Source organism: Odocoileus virginianus, chromosome 26 (assembly GCF_023699985.2).
Source record: "Odocoileus virginianus isolate 20LAN1187 ecotype Illinois chromosome 26, Ovbor_1.2, whole genome shotgun sequence".
NCBI lineage: Eukaryota > Metazoa > Chordata > Mammalia > Artiodactyla > Cervidae > Odocoileus > Odocoileus virginianus.
In genome coordinates this window covers 23,686,202-23,710,359 of record NC_069699.1, presented here as the reverse complement: position 1 = coordinate 23,710,359, position 24,158 = coordinate 23,686,202, and positions in this window count along the sequence as shown.

Here is a 24,158-nt window from a genome sequence, read left to right as displayed (position 1 = left end):
CCTGGATTGTTAAAAATGTCAAAATAATTTCAGTAAATCTTAGATTGATATTCATTTTGACCTGTAGGAGTAGCAGGAAGCAACCTGAGGGATGTTGGAGATAGCCCTTCTGCCACTGAAATATAGACTATGCATTCCCTAGAGGGTTGGGTTAAATCTTACACTTTTGCGGTCATTTAAAAGCATTTATTGAGATTCTGCCATGTATGTGGACCTACTTAACAATAGTGTTGGAAAGATGAAAGAGACGCTACCACGGCCCATCCTGGAGGAGTTCACAGTGGTGTGCACTTTGTAAATATTGATTGGGGTGGATAACCAATTGCTATTCCTTAAACAGACCCTGTCAAGGTTGCTGAAATTCCCACTGTCTCCTTTCAAAACTCTGAAAGCTGACATTCAAATGCTGGTAGTTCAAGCATTCATTCTGAATTCATTCACTCAGTCATTCAACAAATCTTCACTGAATATCTATTATGTTCTAGGCACTGAGCTTGGCCCTAGGTTTAACCTGGTGAACATCATTGTTTAATATTAACAATATTAAATTATTAAGTGTGGACAATAGTAAGTTAACATAATATTAAATAAAAACATAATATATGAATATATTATGTCTTAAGCTATGGTTTGTTTAAAAAAAATCAATGGTAAAGGTGCAGTCATAATCTCAATATTTAGAAATCAATGGTGGAACTACTGTTACAAAGTTTTATGAGAAAGGGTTAGATGCCTTAGTGTCTCATCTAATGTATCACCCAGTTAGGGGGAAAAAATGTAAAGCAGATGCCATTAATATTTTGAATCTTATAAAAACATGTTTATGAAAAACACATTAGGGGAGTGGATAGCTCACAGGTTTGGCAATGAAAGACCAAACATTTTAAATCCATATAATTGGTTGAAATCCAGCCAAAACTGGATAACAAATGCAACTCTTCCCCATCTGCTGGTTTATGCAAATTGGTTGGTGATCTCATTTAGTTTTCTAGGAGACAGGTGTCTCTATTGCTAAAGCAACTACTCAGTTGGCATCCAGCCCCAGTGTCAGGAAAAGTCTTGAATTTAGCAGTGGGGTAGGGCTCAGCTTAGAGCATGATCCTAAGAATCCCTAGATAAAAGAGAAAGAAAGGCCAGAGTTGAAAACCACTGGAAGTTGGTGTCCAGTCTGTCAGAGTTTGGCAGACAAGACTAATTTGCTGCACATGCATTCTCTACCTGATTTCTTCAGAGTTGAAGATCTGCCAGGAAGATAGCTCTGAAAGAAGTTTTTGCTGGAGGCTGTCCAACTTAGATACCAATACCAAGCCTGATTGGATAGGACCTTATTTCTTTCCATATTCTCCATATTCCATATTCCAGATAACCAGAGAACACAAATATTTTTTAAAAGTCTTTTAGGGATAAAATAATAACAGATACAATATCACAGTTAAAGGAAACCCAGTTTTTTAGTGTTCATCTATTATTTGTGAATAGGGAAGTGAAGAGCACCGACTATGAAATTAAACTACTTCTGGTTCAGATCCTCTCATTGTCACTTAGCTGTGTAACTCTGGGAAAGTTACTTCTCTGGTCCTCATTCCACCCATCCATAAGATGGAGATAATAGTATTACCAAGGTCATAGAATTGTTATGAGAATTGAATGCCTGCAATATATTTAGAACTGTGTCTGGCATATATTGAGTCTTTGTACAAGTTACCTCACATTACTGCTTCTTTAATTCAATGAAAAAAACTACTCTCATTATTTAATTCTAACATCAGTTCTTCGACATAGGTATTATGCACTGCCATTTTACAGTTGAGGATATTAAGCTTCAGAATGGCCAATGGCAGGGAAGAATTAAGGTGGCTTATTGAATCTGTCTAATGCCAAACCAGGATCTCTCTATTTCGGTCAGTTGCTTTAGATCACACAGCAAAGTAGGAGAGCAGACAGCTACCCAAGATTTCTGGTTCTTAGTTCAACAAACCTGTCAGTAATTTCTAGTTCCTGGTTTTGTTAATGCAAAGAAAAAAATATGTGCAAAAATAATAAAATACTGATTTTTATGATCTCTACCAAAAATAACAAATTGAAGTCCAAGAAATTTTAATTTTTCTTAAAAAATTATTGATTGCTACATTTTAGCAATTATTATGCTAAATTCTGGGCTCATAGTGATAAATAATACAGAGAAAGTGATTACTAGAAATTTTCTAATAAATTCTAATTACTCAGATTTTTTTTTCTTTCACAAATTCCTCTGATAATTTTTTTAAACCAAGTTGCGAAACTGGTTCTGATTCTGTTGACTTTTATTTATAGATAAAAAAAACATTTACTTACCCATAATATTTAATAGCAACTAGGATCTTACTTTTTAAAAAAATTATCATTCAAGGCCCTTGAAGGAAGCGATTGTTTTAATTATTATTCCACTGGACTTGGCTCATTAAAATCTCTGTGTGTTCTTGATCCTCTCACAGATGAGTGAATAAACTGGTGACTGTAGGATGACACTTCCATGACTTTATAGGCTTCCAAAAGAGGTAGACCATAATGAAGGCATGCATGAGAGGACTACGAACCAGGGAGGTGGCACACACTGAAGTTCCCACATCATCATTCATGCTAATCTGATTGACTCTCTCAGTTTCATTTCCAGAGTGCAGGGATCAGGAATTTTGGCAACCATCTGGGTAACAGAAGTCCCTCCCCAAGGATCTTGTAAATTTCTGCCCATATGTTCCCTGTAAAATTGCATTGCCTACGGCTTTCTTCCCACAGCTCATGTCTGCAAAGATGACCAACCAACCAGATCTTGTGACAGAGCCCATCAGCCTTTCAGGAATACGCCAAGGTGGTCATTTCTCACTTGGATTTGTGTATGATTTTTATTGATAATATGAGCATTGCGAACAATAACAAATATATTAAAGATGAGGAGACATTGTCTGATACTAAGCTTGCAATACCCAGAGCCATTAAAACAGCACTTTGCATCGTAAGACACAACTTCCCAGATAGTTCAGGGTAAAGAACCTGCCAGTCAATGCACAAGATGCAGATTTGATCCCTGCGTCAGGAAGATCCCCTGGAGGAGGACATGGCCACCCACTCCAGTATTCTTGCCTGGAAAATCTCCTGGATAGAGGCGCCTGGCAGACTATGGTCCATGGGGTCGCAAAAGAGTCAGACATAACTTCAGTTCAGTAACTCAATCATGTCTGATTCTTTGCGACCCCATGGACTGCAGCACGCTAGGCTTCCCAGTCCATCACAAACTCCAGGAGCCTACTCAAACTCATGTCCATTGTATTGGTGATACCATCCAACCATCTCATTCTCTGTCATCCCCTTCTCCTCCTGCAGTCAGTCTTTCCCAGCGTCAGGGTCTTTTCAAATGAGTCAGTTTTTCACTGCAGGTGGCCAAAGTAATGGAGGTTCAGCTTCAGCATCAGTCCTTCCAATGAATATTCAGGACTGATTTCTTTTAGGATTGATATAACTTAGTGACTAAACAAGAACATCATAAGACACACCAGAAAATACTGCCCCCTTCAATCTTACAGTACAACACCTGGGAAGCAGGCTTTAGGAACACACAGTCTAATGTAATTCTCTCCAGGTGAGCATCTTTCAGGGAAAAAGAAAGATACAACATTAACTTAACTGGATTATCTTACATTTGTCATTTTTAACAACTTCAAACTAAGGCTTGATTCATAGAATTATGATTATTAAAATGTTAGTGGTCCTCGGCAGGACTTTCTCTTATCTGATTTCTCTAAGTCCCAAGACAGCCCTTGGTAAGAATGTCTTAAACTTGTGAGCAGCTTTCATCAGCTGAATAATATATGCAAGTTTCCCTATTTTGAAAACTCAAAGGAGCATGTGCTTAGAGGTTCTGTATGTTTTCCTTTTTTCTAGTTTTCAGACTAGAGAGAATATTTATCTCCCTGGGTTCATTAGAAAATATATATGATGTTCCATCATGGGGGTAACCAATGAATATTTAGTTCATTGTTCAAAGATACGGACTTCTACGAATGGGCTTCCCTCGTGGCTCAAGCAGTAAAGAATCTGCCTGCAATGCAGGAGACCCAGGTTCGATCCCTGGATCAGGAAGAGCCCCTGGAGAAGGGAATAGCTATCCACTCCAATATTCTTGCTTGGAGAATTCCATGGACAGAGAATTCTGGCAGGCTACAGTCCATGGGGGCACACACAGTTGCACACGACTGAGCGACTAACACTTTCTCTCTAAGAATATTCCTATTCTTATAAAGGTAACCCTCACAGCCTTGCTGTTGAAAGCGAGAACCATACAAATATTGGGTGTAGAGCCGTTACAGTCTGCCTTCTGTGCTCCATCGGAAACCACGTGTTACAGGGTGAGAATGGGCAAAACGTCATCTCACAACACTGATCTTTCAATGAAGAAACATATTATGGAAACTAGATTGTGTCTGCTGCAGCTCAACCTGGCCTAAAGTACCAAAATTTCTCTCGTGTTATATCTAAAATTACTTTGGGAAGTGAATAGATATCAGATTGTGTGATTTTCTCATGGGGGCTATTGGCAGATGACACCCTCATGGGGTGGGTGGTACATTCTCATGAGGAAATTGTTGGTTCCCCTGTCAGTCATCCTATAGAGATGTGGGTCATGGAGAAGAGGAGACACGCATTTAACTTTAGAATTACACAAATTATAATCATCTCTTCTTTGTGGGGATATGGATTATTTTGGTATAGCCTCCAAAGCTCAGGGAAAACTAGAATGATTTCAGTCAGTTGTATGTGTAAACTGTCACTTGTCCTGTAGACATGTTGAGATAAAATAAGAACATGGCTGGATAAGGGATCCTGAGATTATATATGAATCTGTGCACAGATTCTGTTAATCAAACTCCACCTGATTACTTTGCCAGATTTACCAGTGATCTACTTCTCATCTGTAAAGCATAGTCACTGACACCCATAGCTAGGGTGAGCAACCCAGGTGGTTTGCCTGAAAGTGTCTTGGTTTCAGCACTGAAAGTCCTGAAACCCAGGAAACCATCAGTGTTGGGAAAACCCAGATAGTTGGTCACCTCACTGGATCTGGTAACACAGTGAGGTCCCCTCATTGACAGCTAGTAACGCACTGAATTTACCCAGGAAGAAGCTCTGCGGGGACTCATGGCCTTTTCTTCCCGCCAGCTGAACTGAACTGAATGTTTACCAAGAATCTGTTATAGCATTTGTTCCCAAACCTGTTTAATCACTTGCTTGTTGTTATAATTATATAATTTAATTAAATATGATGTAAACAGAGAAAATATCCATGTCAAAATGGAGAGTGGTATCTCTATGGAAACTAATTTGACAGTGGAATGTAAATTTGCTACAAAGAATGTTAAATCTAAGGTAACAAAACAGTTGTAAATGATTCATAAAATAATATATATCACAGACTTTTACATTCTCATTCCTCATTATAGACATTGAAAATGGAAATTACAAACAACCCATTATTAGTGTTGTTTATGTAAGAGAAATGAAACACTGATCAGATGATCCATGCATAAAGAAGAGACCTTGGTCTTCAAGAGATTGGTGCTACATTTTTTTTATGTTTCAAATTAAAAATGTGTAAGGCATGTATAGTTAAATTTTTTATTCCATGATCTAACGAATTTCTTCTGTTAACTGTTTAGTCTAATAAGTTCTTTAAAAAAAGGTTTTTTAATTGCATTTGTAATTACTCCCTATATTGGCGTGCTCTGCTTTTCCTTTATCATGTCCAAACTTTCAATAAGATCCTATGGACATGTTACTCTCCATCAGTCACTGTATGTTTGACTTTTTAAAAATATTTATTTATTTTAAATTTTGGTTGCATCAGGTCTTAGTTGTGGCATGCGGAGTGTTTGTTGTGGCGTGAGGGCTCATTAGTTGCAGCACTCCAGGTTGCAGTGTGTTCCTTAGGTAACCCTTGGTCATTTGGGATCTTGGTTCCCTGATCAAGGATCGAACCCAAATCCCCTGCATGGGAAGGTGGATTCTTAACCACTGGACCACCAGGGAAGTCCCCATCAATCACTGTATGTTGATGCTTAACATCGTATACGGGGAAAAACAAAGAGTGTGAATACAGGTCATAAGCTCTGTCTGCCAAGGACCAGATCTATTTTATTTGCTATTTCCTGGTAACTTACATGCCTGCAGCCAAAAACTAAGAGATCCTTATGTGAAGAATGCTTGATAAATAGTCAGTGAATGAAAGAATGAACATCTCTCAAGAACCCTATAGTCAACCTTGAAGTTTTAAATGCTAATTATTAAATATTTAAATTTATATTATTTATTTAATGATTCAATTTTTTTCCCTTGGAAAAATAATAGGCAGATCAGGGCACTGTTATAAGCATTGTAAGATTACAAAGATGAATAAGATACACAAAGTACAAATATGAGAATATTTGAAATTTAATGTTGAATTTAGCATTGGTATAGACCACTCAGAACAGAAGACTGGAAAATCAGATAGGATATCATATTATGCAGTACTGGGTGCATGCAGACTAAATAATTGAACCTAAGTTGAGGGAAGAAAGTAATCAGCGCTCACTTGGCCTTAGCATTTAGTCACTATAAGCTCAGGTCTTGGTATCAAACAGACCTGCATTCAAGTCAGGACTCTGACAGTTACAACTATTTGACCTTGAGTAAGTTTCTTAACCCCTCTCAGCTTCAGTTTTCATATCTTGAAAGTGGAAATAATGATGCTTGATTGGTTACCCAGGATCAAATACAGTAATATATTTGCAGATGTTAAACTTATGCACGGTTTTTGATCCACAACAAGCACTTGGCATCTATAAGCTATATTTAAGGAAAATGGGCTGTAAAAATTAGAAAAAAGTTTCAGGAAGAGAGTAACATGGGAGCTTCCAAATTGATGAGCTTCCAAATTCCAAACTTCCGAATAAGTCTGGGTATGGGTAGAAAGGATTGTAGGAAGGACAGAGGAAAGAAGAGGAAGAGTTTTCAGGTATAAGAGCAGGAGGAACTGCATACACACAGGAGATATTGGTGAATGTACAATGAAGAACAGATTGGACATCAGAAGAAAAGGAAGTGGTTACTTCATATGGAAAACAAGGGAATTGCTTTAGAAGTTCTGAGGAAAAAAAAACATTTATTGTAGCCTGAAACATTTAGCCATTCTAGGGTAGAGGGTAGACACCTAAATTAAAGAGAAAAAGATCAGATATCAGGCATTCTGTCTCTCACAAAAGTAAGAGCCCATTGAAAATTGCTCGTGCCATCATGGGGGTAACTGAGAAAAGGAAAAGAGAGAGAGGAAAAGGGTAACCACAGAAGCTATCCAGTCTCTACATCTTCCCACTTGCAGAAGCAGTAGTGCACTGTCTGTAAAAACCTTCATTGCTGCTGCCGCTGCTAAGTCGCTTCAGTCGTGTCCAACTCTGTGCGACCCCATAGACGGCAGCCCACCAGGCTCCCCCGTCCCTGGGATTCTCCAGGCAAGAACACTGGAGTGGGTTGCCATTTCCTCTTCCAATGCATGAAAGTGGAAAGTGGAAAGTGAAAGTGAAGCCCCTCAGTTGTGTCCAACTCTTAGCAACCCCGTGGACTGCAGCCTACCAGGTTCCTCTGTCCATGGGATTTTCCAGGCAAGAGTACTGGAGTGGGGTTGCCATTGCCTTCTCTAAAAACCTCCATTAGGGCATTGGATAGACAATTTCCTCATCTCTTCATTCTGGTATAGAGTTTTCAGTACTTAAGTTACTCGATTCAAAATAGTCTTGTGCACTATGCTTTCAACCACTTCATTAATTTTTATTTTATGGTCATAGAGTTTCTATTATTTCTGCAAATTTCCTATCTGGTTAGTCTCCAGGAGTTCTTCCCTTTTTACCTTGTCTTCACAAGAACTGGTTCTTCTCTCAGTGTTTGCCCACTCCCTCTCTTCAGCTGGAATCTTATTCCTCTGCCAAAAAGATCTTTTCCACCCATGCTAACCTACATATTTTTCATTCTCTAATCTCCTATAGATGCTATCAAACATGTTTCTCATTGACTTTTATTTACATATAATTCTTAGATTGTGGGTAAGTAAATATGTCATGTATCTTTCTATTCCATTAAATCGTAACCTTAACCCCCACAGTATTTATTCAACAAGTATGAACTGAGTACATACTATGTACGAGAGACTACTCGAGGAGTGTGGTTATAGCAGTAAACTCAACAGGCATACTTTCGACTCTCATAGACCTGAAATGTAACAAGACAAGAGAAATGAGAAATAACTAAGTTAGAAATTTTCTGAAAATGATAAATCCTTAAGGAAAATAACCAGGGAATGTACTTGCAAGGGACTGTGAGGGTAAATAAATCAGGACATATAAAATACAGGATTCAAGAAAATCTTTTTGTTGAGACTATGCTTGGAATGAGACCTAAGTGATGAGAAGGAGACCATGCAGGGACCCAGGAGCAGATTATTTTGGGCAGAGGGGACAAAAGCAAGGTCCCTGAGGCAAGGCCAGGTTGACCTATTTGAGAGAAAGTAAGGTAGATAGGGCTGGATCCCAGTAAGCAAGCAGGTAGTGATGCACAGGCAGAAAGGAGCCGGACCATGTAGGTCCAGATGATGTGGACAGAGTTTGGAATTTACTCTGAGTGAAATGGCAAGACAGGGCAGGCTTTTAAGCAGAAGATACCATAACTGGACTCGAATTTTAAAGATTCCATTAGCTATTAGATACTAATGATTTGGAGCAGGGTCAAAAAGTAAATGTTTTAAGTTACTATTGCTGAAGTCCAGGAGAGACATGATGAGATCTTGTGCTAGGACTGCAACAGTGAAGTTAGAAGCAGCAAGTGGCTTAGGGAGACATGTTGAAGGCGAGCCATGTAAGGATTTGCTGATGAAGTGAATGTCAGGAATAAGAAGAGACATTAAGGATAAATCCTTGTTTTGCCTGAAGCATTTTAGTGAATGGTGCCATTACTCAAAAGCTATTTTTTTTTAAATGCATTGATTAGTTCTCATCAGAAAGAAAGGTTTTTCTCAATAAAACTAATGGTGGCTCTGTTTAAAGGGAATGTAACTCTACAAGATATGCCAATGTCTATCAAATAGCTCCCTGTTTTTTTATTAAAAATAATTCCCAATAATATATATCAGGCTTCCCTGGTGGCTTAGATGGTAAAGAATCCACCTGCAATGTGGGAGAACTGGGTTCAGTCCCTGGATTGGGGAGATCCCCTGGAGAAGGGCATGGCAACCGACTCCAGTACTCTTGCCTGGAGGGTCCCATGGACAGTGGAGCCTGGTGTAGTCCGTGGTGTCACAGAGAGTCAGACATAACTGGGCGACTAAGCACAGTGCAGCAAAACATACATCAGCAGTTGGCATTCTTCTGCAAAGGACCAGATAGTAAATGTTTCCATCCTTGTGGGCCACACTTCTCCAAGCAGAGACAATTTATAAGTGAATAATTATGGCTCTGTTCAAATAAAGTTTTATTTACCAAAAAATAGGCATGAGCTTTAATTGGCCAGCTTATGATAACCATGATTATAAAATTACTTCCTGACAAAGCTAATAGATGATCCTATTTCATACAATTCCTCAAAAATGTGTTTTATTTAGGAAAGAAGTCTTCACAAGATAATGCAAAAGCAGACTTATGACCTTTTTTATTTTTTAGAATCTTTTTTTTTTCCTCATTACAATTCCAGTAAGCATCTGTGTTCAGAATACTTATCTCCAAACGTGCAAGGTATAGAATCTGGAACTCTGATATGAGCCCTTTGATTAAAAGATCTTTCTGTTTTCAAACCTCACTAGAAAATGGAGGTTAAAAGGCCTTTTAAAATTGAGTGGCAGAAGTGGAATATTTATTGTTCTTTTAAATTCAGTTCAATTATTCCAAGTGGCATTTCATTCTTCTAATTTATTTTTTGAATCACCCATCTTTGAAAGATGTCATCTGAATTTGACAATTACTTCCCCTTTGTGGGGGTCAAAGCTAGTTACTGTCTGTATCTCACAGAAAAATACAGCCCCTATGTACTAAAGGTTATTCATATTTACTCCAAATTGTGATGTATTGAAGTCACAGCTTTTATCTAGCCTTTGAGGTCTTGATAACAAAAAGGACAGGAAGATCAATAATCACATGATGGGTAACTAATTGCTTTTGCTTCAACCTGCAACCTTCTATCCTGCTCAAAGCTCATTCCAAAGTCCATTTGGCAATCTCAGATATTGTTTTCAACCTTCGCTCTCAACAGTCTGGATTCCACAATGAGTTAAAAAAATATATGTTAAAGCATTTTCTACTGACAGTGCTTTACATATACATACTCCTCAACACCACCATGTAGGAAATTTATTAGAGGTCATTACTCAGATGACTGTTGAGAAAAGGAACTTCTCTTTGCTAAAAGTGATGGTCTACTACATGGGATTTAATTAATTTTCATTATGCTTGTAATGATTTCATTCACTATTGCAAAGTCAATTTTCTCAGTCAAAAAGCATTTATTAAGTGCTTATTTAGTAGCACTGCTTTTAGCTAATACATTTGCATCAATGACCAGAGGCAATGTTCTTGTCCAAGGCTTTACAAAATTAAAATATCAAGTCTTTGCATAAGGTAGGTTACCCAGCTGTGTACATTAAGACACAAAAATGTCTATAACTTCTATGGGAGTTTTTATAGGTAAAGAATTCTGGAGTCTCTACTTGCCAGTGTTGTAACCATGGGCAAGTTCATTAGTCTCTTTGTGCTTCAGTTTTCCCACCTACAAATTAGGAATAATAAACCTACCTACATCAATGCATTATTAAAAAGGAAATATTAAATTAATATTGCAAAGCACTGGAGTGTGTTAAAGATTTTTAACTAATAAGATAAAGTAACTTGTCTTAAATCACAAAACTAGCAATGGCAAGGCCCTTCTGTACAAGATGCTCTGAAGAATATAGAAAGGAGTAAACCAACGGGGAGATCTGGCATTAATATGTCCCAGTAAACAAGAGCATCATGGTCCTCTGTCTGGTTTTTCCTTTAAGCTTCATAATTTTAATATTACTGAGTGGGAAATAAATCTCCACCCTTGCAAAGTGAGAGAGAAAATGTGCCTTTGCCCATTAATTTCTCTCTACAGGTGGGCAACAACTCATCTTTGAGCTAAGAGGCAGACAATTAAACTGAATATATGAGTTCATTCTGTTGGTGTTCTCATTGTGGCATTGAATTACACCTGTTTTCACACCCTCCTCTTGAGAATTTGCTGGGTGGAAGCAATTGTAAGGGGTAGTTTTTCCAGTAAATCAAATACGTGCAATTTTCCCTTTGAAGCACTGCTTAAATTTTTGTTATTAACTTTTAAAATAGTGAAACTTTGTTACCAAACTTTGAGCAGTATAGTTATTCATAACTAAAAGATTTTGAAGGTCATTTTTTATTCCTGTGGTTGTTCTTATAGCTCTTCATATCCGACATCCTCAAATGTGATATTTCTTTTGCATTTTGATGAGTGATTAATCTTAAAGATGACTGAGATAATTTTTGCGTGACCATACACTCATTCCTTTCCACTCGTTTTGCCCAGTGGCTGCCCTCAATTTAGATCAGAGATAACTTTTCTTGCTTTTTCTTCTTAACTACCAGTGCTTTAATATTTCATCCTTAATTTAAACCCTTGATTTAAACCCTACTTCCAAGTGTGAGCCCAAAGTTATTTCTTAGCTAGATGAGAAATAGTAAAAGAAATAAAAGGAAAAAAATGGCAAAATATTCAGCTCTCTTTCTTTCCTCTTCCTCTTATATTGGATGGTAATATTGCTAAGAGAGATCCTGACCAATCTGAGAGAAAAGATATATGATTTTGCTTCTCTATTAAGAATGAGCTTCTTTGGTTGATTAGCCTTCTATGCCTAGGCTCAATGTTGTGTCACTTGAGAATGTTTCTTGGCCAAAGTACAGATACATAATCCCATCCTGGTGTGTGGACAAACTGATGGGATGGTATTGGGAATAGGGCCTGAAGAGATTCAGTTAAGTCAGGAGACAGTCTCAACAGAGAATGAAATTGTTCTGTATATTACGAACTGAGTAATGGACATAGCCATTGCCTTAGAATCATTTCCTCAGTGTTGCAAGTCCTTTAAAAGCTTTCTCGAATAAAGCCGATTTGCTTTCTTGGAGTCTTGTACTTTTAATGGGCTTCATGCTGTTACAAATACTCAGACAGGACTTCCCTTTCAATTCCCTGAAATGTTAGATTGAGACAATTAAATTCCCTTTGTGAGTCTTTTGGTAGTAATCTTGGACTAAGGCGGTGGGGAAATAATTGCTATAGATTAGTGTGTTTCTAAGTGTGGTCTCCTAACCAGAAGCATTAGCATTGCCTGCTAATTGTTAGAAATACAGATTTTGTAGCCTGACCCCAGCCTTACTGAATGTGAAGTGCTTGGAGGTGGCCCCCATCAACCTGATGCTCTCAGGTTTAAAAACCTATGTCATAGAGAGGTGCTTAACCAAGAAATGCATGCCTTTCTATAAAGTCTGCAAAAATGCTCTTACCTATTGTTCTGATATTGGACTCTTTCAGCATCCAGGGTGAATAATTATTTCAATAAGTAATCTAACCAAGCCAATCGTCGTCGTCTTAGCATAAAATCTTCCTGACACTGTCATATACTATATTCTGATGTGATATGGTCACTTGCTACTTGCCCACCAAATTACACCAGTGATTGACTTTCTCATTTTGATCAAAAACATAACTCCTATTCTACATGTCCTAGAACATTTAGAAAAACTCTCAATGCTTCTTTTGTGTTGTTTTAAGTGTGGTTTCTCTCATTGTATAGAGAACTTTATGAATTGTGGGTATATTCAGTCAAGAAACATGTGTTAATCTTATGTGTTGAAGTTGAGTAATTAGGCTTTATTTAGTTACATCTCTGTTCTATAGGTCAATTGCATTATGTTCTCTGGGCTTAGTTTCATTACCTTTAAGATGAGGATGATAATTTTTGTAGTTAAGTATTTGCATAATGCTTATTATATGCCAGATATAAGTTTTGAACTCTTTATATGAATTCATCTTATAATGATGAAGTGGTAAGTAATTCTTACCACTGCCCTAAAAAGTAGGAATCATTTTAATCACCATTTTTCGGATGGAAACTGAAGCAGAGAAAAAATAGCTTTATCAAGGTCCTAGAGCTAGTATATAATGAAGCCAAGAACCCAGGAAACCTGAACTCAATAACAGGTACTGAACATCAATGCCTATTTCTTTATAATCTGATGTTGTACGGTTATCTGAATATCAGATGAAGTAATACATGTAATTAGCTCAGGGCCTGAAATGAATACTTTTAACATAGGGTAGCTATTTTAAACTACTTCAAAAAACATAGTTAGTCCTGTGGAAGGAGAAAGACATGGGCACAAATAAAACCAATAAAATGTTATGAGTGTGTATTAGTCTATTACTGCTGATGTAACAAATTACCACACAGTGGCTTAAAAAACATGAATTTGTTATCTTACCACTCTGGAGGTCAGAAGTCTCAAATGGGTCTCAGTGGGTTAAACTCATGTTTTTAGTAGGGTTGCATTCTTTCTGGAAACTCTAGGGAATAATCTGTTTTCTTCTCTTTTCCAATATCCAAATGCTGCCTACTTTCCTTGTCTTTAGACCCTCCCATCTTTAAAGACAGCAATGACGTCATTGTTTCCTCTGCTTCCATCATCACACCTTTTCTGATTGACACGCCTGCCTCCTCCCTCTTCCATTTTTAAGGATCCTAGAGATTACAGCAAATAGTCCAGGATAGTTCCACCATCTCAAGATGTGTGACTTCATCTCATTGACAAAGATCCTTTCACCACATAAAATAGCACATTCATAGTTTTCAGGAATTAGGATGTGAATGTCTTCCGAGGTGGTGAGGGCACTTTGTTCTGCCCATCACAATGCATTTTATTATTTACGTATTTATTTGGCTGCATCAGGTCTTAGTTTCAGCACACGGGAGTCTTTATTGCATCACATGGGATCTTTCTTTCAGCTCACATACTCTCTAGTTGTGGTGTTCAGGCTCAGTAGTTGTGACACACGAGCTTAATTGCTTCGTGTCATGTGGGATCTTAGTTCCCCGATCAGCTATCGAAACTGTGTCTGCACTGCAGGGTAGATTCTTAGTCACTGGACCACCAGCAAGTCCTCCACAATGCATCTTAGAGAAGTGTGTTCACATACAGAAAGGACACACATGCATACACACGTACATGTGTGTACACAAAAATTACCAAGTGGAGAGTGAAGAAAGTCAGGAACATTTTTTGAAGCAATACATGAACATAATTTTTGTTTATCTCTTTTTTTTTCATTAGTGAAGCAAAAAGGGAGGAAAGATATTTCCCAGATAGCCCAAACCTGAAAACAGGCCGCCCTATCTCAGTGGTAGTTTCAACAACTGGAAGGTTGGATTCTGGGGGCAGTAAAGTGTAGAGTGGAAACCAAAATGCTAAATAGTGGAGAGATAATTAATTTCACTGAATGACAAGCTAAGGCATTGGATTTTATTTGTTGATAGTGGGCTTCTTTTTCTCATGAGACACAGTAGGGTACACATTGCAGATACTTAGTCAATACCGCTGATTCACAAACCACCCAACTGAGTAAACACAGAGGTTATCACAAAGTTTGGTCAGGAAAAATAAACCTACTGATAACTCCTTCTCTGTTCTGAAAGCAGTATCTGATTTGAGCATTTCATTGATCTCCATTATGTTCCATGGGGAAGTGGAGGAGCATTATTTGTCCATGAGCTGCTCTAGGCAGCCTTAGTTACATACTGTGGTTGCTTTAAAGGAGCTTTTGCTCTCTCAGGCCAAAATGTACTGTCTGATGGTCAGTTGCAATGGTCAACTTGGGATCTAAACAAGTATGATGGCACATTAATGTGCCAACTTGGGGGCATCCCACCCAACACCTTGGTTCTCATGCACAGAATAATGTCAGTAAGCTATGAATCCAGCTGAGAACAAGACTGTGTGTGCGTAGGTGAGATAAGGATGCTCACCAACAAGGCAATGTGTGTTCTCTGGACTCACTGAGTATTCCAATCACATTCTTTCACCTCTCTGTGCTGACATGCTTGTCTGAAAGCAAGCTGTGCCCTGTGGCCACAGAAGTAATAAATAAAATCATCGATTTGATAGCTTCTTTCTACAAGTGGCTCCAAGTTCTAGAGTTGTCTAATCATTGCAGCTCCAAGCCTCAGGAAAGGAATGGATAGGTGCCATCAATCATGTTCTGAAGAAAGAGAATAGGACAGAGCTGTGGCTTCACCATAAATTCCCTCCTCTGACCACTTACTACATTTTCTTTCTCCAGTCTCATTTGCTTATCTCAAGGTTGTCTCAATGCTTTGTCATTTTTATAATTTGTTTCTTATCTGTACATCTTTCCCTTGGTAGAATCAAGGAGAATACTGGAATTTCTTGAGTTGAACCATCGTGATCGCAGTTTTCTGCCTCAGCCTCTAAAGCAGACAAAGAGGATCCCCTTTTCAAAGAAAATAACCATCCTCTATTCATTTGCTTATTCACTGACAGAATATTAGTTGAGTTATTACATACTCTGTATGTGACAATTTGCAAGATACTGATACAAGGCAGAAGCACTGTTGCTGTTTTCACCAAATGATCCAGTTGGTAGGGAAGTTTGACCTTAGCAAAATAAATAAATGAATAAAATAGGAACGCTTCACTGAACCTATATCCAGGGCAGGGTTGGGCCTAAATCAGAATGCTTTATTATCTGTAGATCCCCACATTGACTCTATGAGGTATAGATGATACTGTCCTATTTCTACTAACTTGTCAGAGAGTTCATAATTGTTGGAACCAGGATTCAGCTTCCAAAGCTTGTCCTCTTATGATCACGGCTCAGAAAAGAAGTATGAGTGCCCCCAGGAGTCTGCCATCAATTAAGATTTGACATTTCCCCAGAAAACCAGAAACCCACAGCCCCACATCCAGGCAACCGATTTTATAGCCAGAGCTGCATGTTGCATCTCATCGTCATGGTAATGAGATGCATTCCTCAGTAACCTCTCCCTAGACCTCCCCAGATCTCCCATCCCCAGGGGAGCTCCTTGAAGATCATTTATGAAAATCAGCGGTAAGCACCAGTGGCCTTTTGAAACCTCTCAGAGAGTGCTTAATGCAGTAATTGTTTACTCTGGTTTGTAATGAGAGAGAGTAACATGGCGATGTTAGAGATTGATTAATTTTTCTGAATGTATTCCAGAGCAGAGGCACCTTGAAGAGCAAAAGTCATTTTCTTCCCCTGTGGATTGCCCTGTCTTGATTCAGGCAGCCTTACTGTACCCCACTGGCACAACTCAAAGCACAGCTTGCTTTAGATTTGCATAATGTAAAATTGCAGTGCTAAATTATTATCATATGTAGAATCACTTATCACTTTCTTACCTCCAGACTGGCAAAAATGTTTCCATGGAACCACTGATATAATGAAGGTGGTCCATGGCTCGCTAGTTTACTCAGGGGATCCACAGTTTTATTTCTCCCCTGTATAACAAACAGAAAGCAGCTAGCATTTACAGGGCTCAGAGTGGCCATTTTGAAATAGCTAAGAAGAAAAATAAATACTGAACAGATGTTGCAGGCCATCAAATAAATAAGAAAGGGATGTTTTTCTATGAAATAAAGCAAGTGAATGCGTGGATAGAGCGGAATTTCTAAGATATGTGTGTATGTGTGTGTCTTCTATTTGGAAAAGGCTCATTTATGCCAAGTGGGCTTTTGTTACAGGGCAGCATGTGTGTTGCTGGGAACTAAGGCCTTGTAAATTGGCCCTTACCAGCTGCTTTGTCTTGTCTTCTAAATTGCTTGAAAACCTATTAAGATATATGACCCACATAAAAGGAGGACCAGAGGGTTTCTGTATGATGGCCCTTGGGGATCGGATTTTACTTTATCGCCTATTAATGCAGAAGGGATTTCATCAGTCAGCTTACCCTTCTTTCACCCCCAAGGGTTATAAAAATCCCAAAGATTAGCCTCCCTAGGATATAATCAAAGACGTGAATACCCAGACAGCCGTTTGACAAAAGGATATGCAGGGAGTGAAGGCAGGGAGAAGGCATGGGTCATGGGGTAGAGATAGAAGTTGAGTTTGTGCAGAGAGTTGGTTGGCAAGACAGAGCCTCAAAATATTAGAAAATTTATCTTGTACTTAGAAAGATATGAGCAGATCTTTGCTACTGATTTTCTAAGGAGATAGCTGGTCTTTTGTTTTTCCTAAAAAGAAGGACATCCTCACCAAGCCATCTCTGTTTAGAATCCTGGCTTCAGTGGCCTGGATCATGCTGCTATCTCAGCATTTTAACCAAGTTTAGAAGTTGTATGTTCAGTGCGTGTGTGTTCTAAGCCACTTCAGTTGCGTCTGACTCTTTGCAACCCCATGGACTGTAGCCCACCAGACTCCTCTGTCCATGGGATTCTCCAAGCAAGAGTAATTTAGTGCACGGTCATGCCCTCCGCCATAGGATCTTCCTGACCCAGGGATCAGACCCCTGTCTCTTATGCCTCCTGCATTGGCAGGTGAGTTCTTTACCACTAACGCCGCCAGGGCTGTGTGTTCAGATGGAGCTTCAATGCCTTCATGCTTAACACTGACAGAAGAAAGCTGAGGCTGGCCATTCAGCCAGAAGAGGTTTGAACTTTGAGCCGATATGTTTCCTAAGCCAAAGGGCCTAGAAGGTTGGTCTAGGACTAGGTTGAACTTATCAACATGCTTTGCTTGGCTTCTACTGTATTTAAAGCTATTGAATTGCCAGTATATATAAATTGAGAGATCCAAAAAAACAACTGGTTTTCTAGGTGCTCTGGATAAGCCTTCATTGTCCCCTATGATTGTACACCCTCCCGCTTTGTCCCTTTATGCTACTTCCTGACACTGGTGAATATTTCAGCTTGTTATACTGGAATGTGCCAACTGCGTCATTCGAGCTCCCAGTGGCCTTGTTTAAAGATGTGTGATGGGTCCCTCAACCCTCTACTTCTATCTGCATGACAGCCTCACTGAGGTCACCCTCACTCTAATCGCCGGACCTCCCTGTGCCTCAGTGTCCCAATTTGTTCTGTGCTTTTGGGCTCATTTCTTTTGCCAAGGACACCACAGAGATTTAATAGAAAGGGTCTGTGAGATTTCTAAGTTCCCAGAAACAAAGGCACCTCTCAGGTCAGACATGTCACATTACTGCTCTTTGAACGGGTGGTTTTGATCTCGCCTCTGAGACTGGTCTTGGGGCTTCTTCCAGCTTCGGCTGTATTGTGCACTCCGGGATCATAAGGACACAAAGCGCAGTCGCTCCCTCCACCCCTTTTATTCCTCAGCCCACAAGATTGGCAGCCCGCTCTCCGCAGCCCTGCATTTATTACTTGGGAGATGATTGCCCTCCGTTTATCTGTGACTGGGTTTTGCTTAAAGAGGGTGGCTTCCTGCCAAAACGAGATGCATGCCTAATGAACTTGGATGCTCAGAAGCCTGGGCCCAATAGAATCCCTTGATGCTAGCCTGCAGCCACTGGAAAAATGGAGACAATTCCAGAAGGTTAATCCTGACTGAGTCACTTTCATAAGTTTGGTTTTCCATGCACATAATTCTGCTCACAGAATTGTAAATTCTTATTTTCTTTTCTAAAAACTGTACCCTAGGAATCGAGATGGGTGAATGCTAGTCTCATTTTTTTTCCCCAGTAGAATTGTACTTTCCATTGTGTTTGTTTTTCTTGAGAAAAAGGCAAGTATGAGTGTGTATAGAAATATAGAGTGGGTGGGAGAGAGTGGGATATACATTTATAATCTAGACAGAATTCTTCTGCGGTAAGGAGGGAAACGAAGCTATTTGAGTTTCTCATCCAGAAGCAAACGCTGGGCTCAGAGTGCACAGTGTGTATGACTAAAGGTAGGAAATTGGAAAAACTGGGCCAAACGATGACCGCATAGATTTCCGATCTCACCTTGCCTTGTCAATCCTGTAGAAGATTAGATGGTAGGAGTAGAATGAGTCCTGAAGACTGAGTGATCTCAGGCTGTGTAATACCCTGGTATGGGCTTTGCAGACGCATAACTGATGGTTTGCAGAACGTAGTGGTTGTTCAACCCAAGTGTCTGCAAGGAGACAGATCGCAGCCTATCCAGTTGTGACCCTGAAGTGACAAAGCCAGAGCAGCCACCCGGCCCCATTGTTAACTCTTTGATTTACATGTGGGAGGCTTCAACTCATCTCATTGGCAATAAAGTCGCAATAATGTGGTCCCTGACCTCACGGCACCCCCGATAAGCTCCCTTTCCCCCAGTGCATTAGCCACACACCAGGAGGAAAATTAGTGCACTGAAGCAGGGATTTACCAAATGTGCTCCCTGGGGACTGAAAAGAGTTAATGCAATTTTCCAACCTGCCTAATTTACTCCAAGCGGGTATTGTGTCCTCTGAGAGAATTGTAGTCCGTGTGTGCCTAAGGGTAAGGAGGGGGTGCTAAAGTAGGGAAAATACAAAATGATACTTTTGCCCAAGATATCACATTACAATATATTTACATACAACTCTTTTCCTAGCCTACAAGTGCTTTAGCATTCCAACAGTCTTGCAAAATAGATCTTTTCTTCTTTTCCTTTTCTATTTGCAACACCTAAAGAGTATGAAAGAGCACTGAGAAATCAGCAAACCTGAGTTTAAAACTTATCTCTGCTGCTATCTTTCTGTCCCTGAGCCGGTCACTTTCAGCCTTGTCAACCATAAAATAAATAATTAGAGTTAGATGACTTCTGAGGGTCATTATGCTTTATGATTTAGTGGTTTAAGTGTTTGCAAATATCAATATACTCAGAGCACCTCTTTATCACAACATTATTAAAATGCATATAGCATCTTTTCTCCTCATTACTCCAGGAACTATCTAAAGTAAATTTATGTATTCCTCCCTAATAGAATACTTAAGAACAAATGAAGCTGGTAGGGCTGTTAGGTCACTTTTATCAGCAGCAAACACAGCAAAATTGCCACCACCTTTGATTGCATCTACATCTGAATGGTAAGAAAGGCTTGACAACTATAAACCAGGCCACCCAGGACCTTCTAACTTTTTTCACCTCTTATCTTGCCCTGATTAGTGACCCCAGTGCCTGTCAGAAACACCTGGAGTTTAAATATATCAGGCAGGCAGGTAGGATCTTTGAAGGGTAGATATAATCACTATACACAAAGCTATCGCACGACAGTAGAAAATCCCACAAGCGATTCCAGTTTTATGGGTGAAAACAGAATAATGAAGAGACAAAGGAGGGCCGTGGATGGAAAAAAGTAAAAAATTATTTATGTTGTCATTCAAACAATGAATAACACTTTCTGAAAATTTTGTTCTGAGTCCAAAATATAATCTAGTTTTCTGTTGTTGATCCTTTAACTTCAGTTTAATAGGGTAGTCATACGCACTTGTAGGCATTTGAATTTAAATTAAATTTATATAAAATTAAATATGTAGATGCTCAGTTATACTAGCTAACTCGAAAGTGCTTTTTCTTAAATTTTATTCACATATGTGGACTACTTTATTTAACAGTGCAGATACATAGCATTCTCAGAAAGTTCTAATGGACAGCTCTGGAAATAAAGGAACGAATATTTAAATCTTCAGTAGCTGTTTGGTTTCTCATTTAATCATTCTTTCAAATATATTAATTTAAGCTCCTTGTGCTGGATGCTGAAAAAATTAACCACTTACTAAATGCTCATTAGAGACTAGACATTGTGAAAAGTACTTGAATACATTATCTGGATTTATCCTTTGGTGCTGGGCATTTTATATCTATTTTACAGAAGAGAGAACTGAGGCCCATGATCACATAGTTGGTCAGTACAGAGCTAGGATGCATTATTAGTCTTTCAGATGCCAAAGCCTATGTTACTCTGGGATAAAAATGGTTTCTGGCGTATTTTCTGATGAAAAATTAAATTCCTAGACTCAACCACATTTGTGAGAACTCTTTGAGGTTGTGTTTTTATAATTTTGAAAAGAATTATCTTTGATAACAAGAACCTAGGCTTTTAACGTGTGGATCACATCAAAGGCAAGGCAGAGCAAGTGAAAGGGACAAAAAGGAAACAAAAGAAAAAAGTATAAAAGCAAGCATACATAAATAACCCAAGTATTTGTATTTTAGGTGTGTATGTTTAATCACTTTGGAACTGCTGAAGACTTCACTTTTGTCCCCTGAGCTCCAGCATCCTTCCCAGCCTCCTAGGTAGAAATAAGTGTTAGGTACTTGAGATGCAGTGTGTTTCTGCCCTGTAAAGCAATTCAGTTGAGAAGCAAAGAATTGCACTTCAGACTTTATACGTTTTATCCCTTGGCAACCCACTATAGTGATATTACAAACACTGATACTGTTAGGCTAATGGAAGTAAATATTGTAAAAGCTGTGAAAGATGCTGTAACGTACTTGCTCCTTCATGCAAAAATAATTTACCGAGCACCTACTCTGTGCTAGGCACTGTGCTACACATAGACAAGCTCTAAACAAGATGTCATTAAAATAAATCCTTTCACTTGAGAACTCACAATTAAATATCAGACATGGATGCTTATTCCACTAGCTATAAAATTATATAATATAATCAGTGCATGCTTGCATGCTAAGTCACGTCAGTCATGTCCGACTCTGTGACCCTGAGGTCTACAGCCGTGCCAGGCTCCTCTGTCCATGGGATTCTCCAGGCAAGAGTACTGGAGTGGGTTGCTGTGCCCTCCCCCAGGGGATATTCAGGACCCAGGGATGGAACCTGCAGAGCTTAGGTCTCCTGCACCGGCAGGCAGCTTCTTTACCACTAGCGCCACATGGGGATAGTATTGTTAAATGTTGAACCAGCTCATCAGGAAAAACAGCTCAGATTTGTATCATTTGCAACTGTCATGCTGCAAATATATACTCTTACCATGATGAATGTTACCTAGGTTATGCTCAAAATCATTCAAGCTAGATTTTAGTAGTACATGAACTAAAAAACTCCAGGTGTACAAGCTGGGTTTAAAAAAGGCAGAGGAACCAGAGGTCAAATTACCAACATGTGTTGGATCATGGAGAAAGCAAGGGAGTTCCAGAAAAACATCTCTTTCTTCTTCACTGACTATGATAAAGCCTTTGACTGTGTGGATCACAACAAACCGTGGAAATTTTTTAAAGAAATGGAAGTACCAGACCACCTTACCTTCTTCCTGAGAAATTTGTATACAGGTCAAGAAGCCACAGTTAAGAAGTCACAGTTATAACAGAACATGGAACAATGGACTGGTTTCGAATTGAGAAAGGAGTATGAAAAGGCTATATATTGTCACCCTGCTTACTTAACTTATATGCAGAGTACATTACTCAAAATGCTGCACTGGATGAATCACAGGCTAGAATCAAGATTGATGGGAGAAATATCAGCCGCCTCAGATATGCAGATGATACCACTCTAATGGCAGAGAGTGAAGAGCAACTAAAGAGCCTTCTGATAAGGGTCAAATAGGAGAGTGGAAAAGCTGGTCTGAAACTCAACATGAGAAAAAACTAATATCATGGCATCTGGTCTCATCACTTCATGGCAAATTGAAGGGGGAAAATGGAAGCAGTGACAGATTTTATTTTCTTGGGCTTCAAAATCACTATGGATGGTGACTTCAGCCATGAAATTAGAAGATGCTTGTTCCTTGGAAGGAAAGCTATGACAAACCTAGACAGTATATTAAAAAGTAGAGAGAACACTTTGCTGACTAAAGTCCATATAGTCAAAGCTATGGTTTTTACAGTAGTCACGTTCAGATGTGAGGGTTGGACCATAAAGAAGGCTGAGCATCGAAAAATTGACGCTTTCAAATTGTGGTGCTGGAGAACACTCTTGGGGGTCCCTTAGACCGCAAGGAGATGAAAGCAGTCAATCTTAAAGGGAATCTACCCTGAATATTCACTGGAAGGATGATGCTGAAGCTGAAGGTCCAATACTTTGGCCACCTGATGTGAAGAGTCACATCATTAGAAAAGACCCTGATGCTGGCAGAAAGCCTGAAGACGAAAGAAGGGGGCAGCAGAAGGTGAGATGGTTGAATGGCATCACCGACTCAATAGACATGAGTTTGTGTGAACTCTGGGAGACAGTGGAGGTACAGAGGAATCTCAAGTGCTGCAGAGTTGGATACAACTTAGCGACTGAACAACAACGATGACCATGATGGATAATGTGTTACTAACATGACATCACTGAATGTGAAGCTGGGCAGAGATTGGTAATCATAAGCAATAGCAGTCAGCTTCAGCATACCATATATTGAATTATACTATATTGTGTCTTATGATGATCATGTCATATTAGTATATACACATACATATAAAAATATGTGTATTATATGTGTGTGTGTGTGTGTGAGAGAGAGAGAGAGAGAGGTGGGGGGTGCTTCCCTTGGTGGTTCAGATGGTAAAGAACCCACCTGCAGGGCAGGAGACATGGATTTGATCCCTGGGTTGGGAAGATCCCCTGGAAAAGGGCATGGCGACCAACTCCAGCATTCTTGCCTGGAGAATCCCATGGACGGTGGAGCCTGGCGTGGTCCATGGTGTCACACAGAGTCGGACACAAGTTAGCGACTAAGCACAGCACAGCATAACATATATCAGAAGATGCCATTCTTCTGCAAAGGACCAGATATTAAGTATTTTCAACCTTTGGGCCACGCATGGGAATGGCTTCCGACTCCCAGGTTTCTGGCCTGGAGTATTCCACGGACAGAGGAGCCTGGCAGGCTATAATTCATGAGATTGCAGACTCAGACATGACTGAACAATTTTCACAAATATATATTCAAATGCAGTGTAATGTAAAATCATATATGATAATTCCATGTTACTATGATATAGTCTACTAGTTAAAAGAGTTTAGGTTTTAGGCCTCAAAATGCAGTCAGTCTTGTCATCTATATCGTATTGGCCTCCTCTTATCTGACCTGCTGAAGTGACTGATTCTGCATTCTCTATTTAACCACATGGATTGCTGCC